General features: G+C 34.6%; 1 protein-coding gene across 1 annotated transcript in view; it reads right to left on the bottom strand.

Moving 5' to 3' along the window:
• Window positions 1–1651, bottom strand: part of LOC144834815 (uncharacterized) — a 9895-nt gene extending 8244 nt beyond the window's left edge. Inside the window, exon 1 of the mRNA XM_078689769.1 lies at window positions 1557–1651. The gene's annotated coding sequence lies outside the window, so the exon portion shown is untranslated. The remainder of the gene's footprint in view (window positions 1–1556) is intronic.
• Between the last annotated feature and the right edge of the window lie 4521 nt (window positions 1652–6172).

Raw genomic sequence — 6172 nt, 5'->3', positions numbered from 1 at the left:
CCACACTGTATACGTATGAACAGCTTATAACAATGAAGTAAACAATTTTGTAGAACACCATAACAATGCTTCTTTTGTTGTTGTTGAACTCTGTAGTGGTTGAGCCCAAAGGTTGCAAACAAATAGAAATATAAACATTGATTGTCAATGGTTCAACGCATTACTACAAAGCCGACTCTTTTAAGATTGTCAATGGTGCAACGCATTACTACAACGCCGACTCTTTTAAGATTGTCAATGGTTCAACGCAATACTACAAAGCCGACTCTTTTAAGATTTCTGGGTTAAAATTTTTCATTGAATAATCAAAATACTCGTATACGAGTAGGCCTAATGTATTGCATTTTCTTTCATGACAAATTCGATTGTTTTTTTTTACAATAAAACGAACTGGTTCGTTGATGCATGCTTAATGTTACATATAATTATTTTGTCGTTCGTTGAGTTATCGTCGCAGACCTCACAAATTTTACCCACAATCATTTACTATTTTGAAATTATGATATTGTTGGCGTAATTGATATGTAAAATCACGTGTAATGATGATGCGCTGTATTTTTAATATTACTACTACGCATAAGTTCCGATTGCATGCTAGCAGGTTGAATCATTTTCCTGATAAGAATATATATTGAAGATTTAACATTCCCAGTGTAAATATGTCAACAGTTGGTTTTGATACTGTTATTTTAAATAAAGCAAACCAAAAAAAAATCGCGGTTTTCATCATTTTATTTGAAATAACTGTAATGGGTTTGTCACTGGTAATAGTACAATATGGTACAGTAAATAAAATTTTAAACATTAAAGCATACCTAAAAGTGACCATCAATGCATACCTACGGAAGCTTAAAGTGACCATCAATTTATACAACCGGCTGCCAAACAGGAAAGTTCAAACATCATAGAATTGCCAAGATAAATATTATGGAATTCCGCCTTTCCAAATTGATTCATTTTGTTTTTGTTTTTCAAGATAATTAAATCGGAAAACGTAAAATATCTTAATTTTAGCGTATTTGACGATTTCTCTAGAAACCAATTTCAATTAACAATACTGGCCTGAACTATACCCCATGCTTACGCAGGAGGAGTGAACACCCGCTACATGTAGGATTATGATCAGGTTCGGGAATCACCCGAGGATTATGATCAGGTTCGGCAATCACCCGAGGATTATGATCAGGTTCGGCAATCACCCGAGGATTATGATCAGGTTCGGCAATCACCCGAGGATTATGATAAGGTTCGGCAATCACCCGAGGATTATGATCAGGTTCGGCAATCACCCGAGGATTAAAAATACTTAAAATAATAATTATCTTATATACTGTATGTTGTTTATTGTGATGGCGTTCTATTTGTTACTCAGAGAAACTCGCTGTTTGTTGACGATTATGTGTGGCACACAGAATAGTAAGTTCAGTGATATTAACAAGACATTTACCACAACCCACACTCTCCTCCAAATAACCATGCAAGCATAACCATCAGAATTATACTTATATTCTCATATTATTGTTCCGAACTATATAAATGAAATATTGTAAACTTACAAATTGGCTTAAGACTGGACTGTAACTGGATCTCGTATCTGGACTATCAATATACCGATACAGTCAAATGTGACGATTTGTACCTCCAACTGCACCACTCCCTTTGACGTCAACTACTGTGTAATTATTATTCATAATCCACGTATATGTATGCTATATTTACTTTGTCCGTGACGTCACAAAAACTTTTCCACGGTCTATCTGTCTTTCTGTTGAAACACAATGTACACGATTATATCGTCGTCGTACGACGTCTATAATTATCCCATCCAAAATTCCCTAGAAAGTAGTTTTAGAAAATTACCTAGAATCTTTTTAAATAATATTTAAAAACTGCAAAATGAATGTTATGGAAACACCTAAAGGGAATTGGTTTAAATACTTAAAGAAATGAGAATTCACATTTTTGTATAAATAGACGGCATTAACTGTTTTAATACTTGTATTATATCTATCATTAGATTATATCATTTTAATAACTTTTTGTGTAATATTACTTCTGATCTGGTATCTGAACTACATTTGTGCAATAATTCATATACTGACTCTAAATTTATTTAATCATTTTACACCTCTTATATCTATTTTTTTTAAATTTTTTTTTTTTAGCTTTTTAATTTTTACTAACAAACATCTTTTTATTAATATTATAATCATAACAATAAATATTTAAAAAATATATATAAAGTAATATTTATCGCATAATATACAGTCTAGGATAATTAAATGATATACAAAATCATTACACCCGTACCAACTACTATTTTCATCTCCTTATACGGAACATCATTTGAATAATAGAACAAGAACAAGTCACACATCTACACATAATCAAACATCGTATACTCTATCTCTAACAATATTTCAATCTTCTATCGACTACTGTAAAGCCGAAGTATAGTCGTTATCTCGGGACCGTTCTATGCTTACCATCACGTAGGCTTACTTCATCAAGGCCTGATCAAGGCTTCTATGAATGGATGACGAGTTAGGCGCAGGAACGCTAGTAGACCAAACCCAGACTCCAGTACCGTTTTGATTACGATCAATCGGGAAATAACCTCATGACGTTGTATTGATAACACTTTACCCCAACATTACAATGTACTCACAGGGCAGTATTTTAGGCCCGCTTCTTTTTATTTGTTATATTATCGATATGTCTATTTGTATTGATAATGATTGCAAACTATTATTATATGCCAACGACAGTGCCTTATTGGTGGCTCATCGTGATCCATTATACATTTCACATTAACTAGGTCATGGTATGGAATTATGTTACAAGTGGTAGTTCAAAATAAGTTGTCCATGCACCCACAAAAAACAGAATGCATTTTGTTGAAAGAAAAGTTTAAAATATTGAGAATTTCAAAATCACTTTTATAATGATATATCCCTTGTCATGATTCCATAAGCACCTTGGTTTACAAATTGATAACTGTATTTCAAATGAAGAATACTTTACATGTATTATGAAAGAAGCAAATTCGACCACCAGATTGAAATTTCTGTACAACAGGTAGGCTAGTAGGAAACTTTTATGCTCTGCATTAATTAATTCAGTGTATACAGACTGGTATCTGGTATAACGTCATTCCTTCAAAATAAACTCCAGGTAACCCTAAACAAAATTGTACGGTTTATTCTCGACATTGCTTCAGGGCGCACATTGACCCTAGGGCACACATTTACCCTAGGGCACACATTGCCCCTAGGGCACACATTGTTCCCTAAGGCACATATTGCCCCTAGGGCACACATTGCCCCTAGGGCACCTATTGCCCCTAGGGCACACATTGCCCCTAGGGCACACATTGTCCCCTAAGGCACACATTGCCCCTAGGGCACACATTGCCCCTAGGGCACACATTGCCCCTAGGGCACACATTGCCCCTAGGGCACACATTGTCCCTAGGGCACACATTGTCCCCTAGGGCACACACTGCCCCTAGGGCACACATTGCCCCTATGGCACACATTGCCCCTAGGGCACACATTGCCCCTAGGGCACACATTAGTCACGAACAACTAAAAGCTGTTGGTTACCGTATCTGAACATAAACAACAGAGTTAAATTTCTAAGATAGACTTCAGGTATTGGTCCACGCCTATAAGATATACCATGATGTAGATTCCACTTTTTTAACAGACAATTTTACAAATATTTCTAAACAACAACATATGTACTGTACGAGAAAATTAATGAACATTTTGTAATTCCTAATATAATTATATAATATATGTTAGCTTCAAAAACATTTTATTATCATACTATTAAAGATTGGAATAATGTTCCATCAAACATAAAAGGTATAAAAACACCTGAGTATAACCGTGCTATATATAAAGCTTTATGTTAGTAATGTGCATAGCCAGACTGATGTATTGTGAACGGTTGTTATATTTTTGTGAATGTTTCTATGTTTTTGTTATAAGGACCCCATTGAATAGCTTAGCTCTATGGGTAATCCTTGGTATGTTGATTGTACCGAATAAAACAAACAAACAAACAAATGTATCCGTCCGACTTATACTAATATTAAAATTGCAATTTGTGATTTTTCTGGTAGATATATATATTGATGATTTTACCCAAACACTCTAAAACAAATATAAATTGCAAAAGAACTATCAATTATTCCAATATTCATTTGGAAGCAACTGCACCCTTTTAGGTCAACTTTAATATCACAATCACATGCCGCTATTGACTTTGGCCGTGACGTCACAAAAGCTGTTCCACAGTTTAGTGCAGGTCTTTCTGTAGAAGCACAATAGGATTACTGAAGTCTATACTTATTCACTCAAAATTACACAGAAACTATTTTTAGAAAAACACACAGAACCCTCGGTTTAAAATGTATAAGAGGATAAATACATGTAATAGAATTTTTAAATAAAACGTTTGCTTCTAAAAATAACTGACGTTTCAATCAATATTATGCTTTTATCGTCCCATCCATATTATGATCGTCCTTAGGAGTGAGGAGTTTGTTTTCTCAGAGGACGATCATCAAAGTAAATATAGGCCTATTGATTGAAACGTCGAGAAACTCAATTCATTCATTTCAGAACTAATTGGAGATGTACTGCAAACTTTATATAAACATTTGATTTCTCATGCAAACCTTCAAACAATTCTCATTCTTCCATTGTCTTTCTTTGTCCTGTCGGCATTCATCATTTTTATACCTACATTTGATATTGTTTTTTGCTATGCTGTTGCATCTTTGTACCGTCCTCATGATGACTCAGCATTATCGCATCGTCACTGTGCCGACAATATTACAAAACAATTGTTGTTGCATTGTATTTAATGCTGGTTGAACAAAAAATAAACGAATTGGGTTATATTTTGACACATCGATCGACATAGTGAGGAAAAATTAAATTGGTAAAATAAATTATTTTTCAAAAACTAGTACGGTCTCATGTTGTCCGTTGAAGGCGCTCTTTGGTTTCTATAGAGGAGGTGGTGGTTAATGGTTTGATATCAATCCACACAGCGCGGCCTTTATGAATAATAATTAATATAAAAGATGTAGGAGGCCTAGGCCGTTTGTAGTTTGTTTCTTCTAAGACACACAAAACTTAGGTAAGCTGGGTGTTTATAGTTTGTTTCTTATTTGGTATTACGCTAGACTCTACTGGTGCCGCAGCCTGCCTGGCACCTAACTAACGTGAAAATAATGAACTCATCAATTATCCCTCCACCACCACAGCAGCCAGCCACCACACTTTTCTCCCTTATTTCTAGCCCACAAAAACTGGAGAGTCAGAGGAGTGTGAATTCGAACTAGCCTAGTTTAGTAGCCTACTACTATCTAGGCCTGGCCCTACCTAGATGACCTCATGAAATGTCTGATCTGAATTTTCCTAATCTTCTCACAGCAGGATGACAGTGCGTGTCGACATACGTGAAGATAACAGCTGCTACACAGACCATAGAGTTATTATATTATAATATAATACCTCCAATACGACCATGTAGACCTACAGATACCTCCATGTACAGAGACAGAACTACTGTCGTCTAGATGGCTGTTGACAGGTAAGCACTCATGGATACAGAGTAAAGAAACAACTATATGTTGTTTTTACCAATTTGTAAATGTAAATTATAGTGAATGCACAATTAATGGCCAGTTGATATAGACATTTCACATTCTGATTTTAGCAGCAACTAGGCCTACTGCATGCTGTATATTATTACGTTTCTGTTTTCTTTTAAGAATGAGTGCAAGAATGTTTTTACTGATAAGAAAACTTAATTCAGTTGGCAAATGTGTTTGTCTTAATTTTTACACGTCCAAAAGCAATTAATAATAATTATCTTTTTAATACAATATCAGTTATATATATTTGTTTTTCAATGATTGAAAATTAGTGGAAGAAAGTTGTGTTATTATCTTTGTCAGATTAGTAATTTCAGGAATTATCCTGATTATTTTATCTTTCTGCTTTCAACAAGAGCTGGTGGGTTAGGCATCAACTTGACAACAGCTGACACAGTCACTATATATGACAGTGATTGGGTAAGTTAAATAAATAATTACTACATTTTATTACAGCGTGATCAATAATCTGCCATACGATTTACACACAGAGTGTCA

Source organism: Antedon bifida, chromosome 2, assembly GCF_963402885.1.
Source record: "Antedon bifida chromosome 2, ecAntBifi1.1, whole genome shotgun sequence".
Taxonomy (NCBI): Eukaryota; Metazoa; Echinodermata; class Crinoidea; order Comatulida; family Antedonidae; genus Antedon; species Antedon bifida.
Note: the sequence above shows the minus strand (reverse complement) of the source record. Positions and strands in the feature narration are given on the sequence as shown.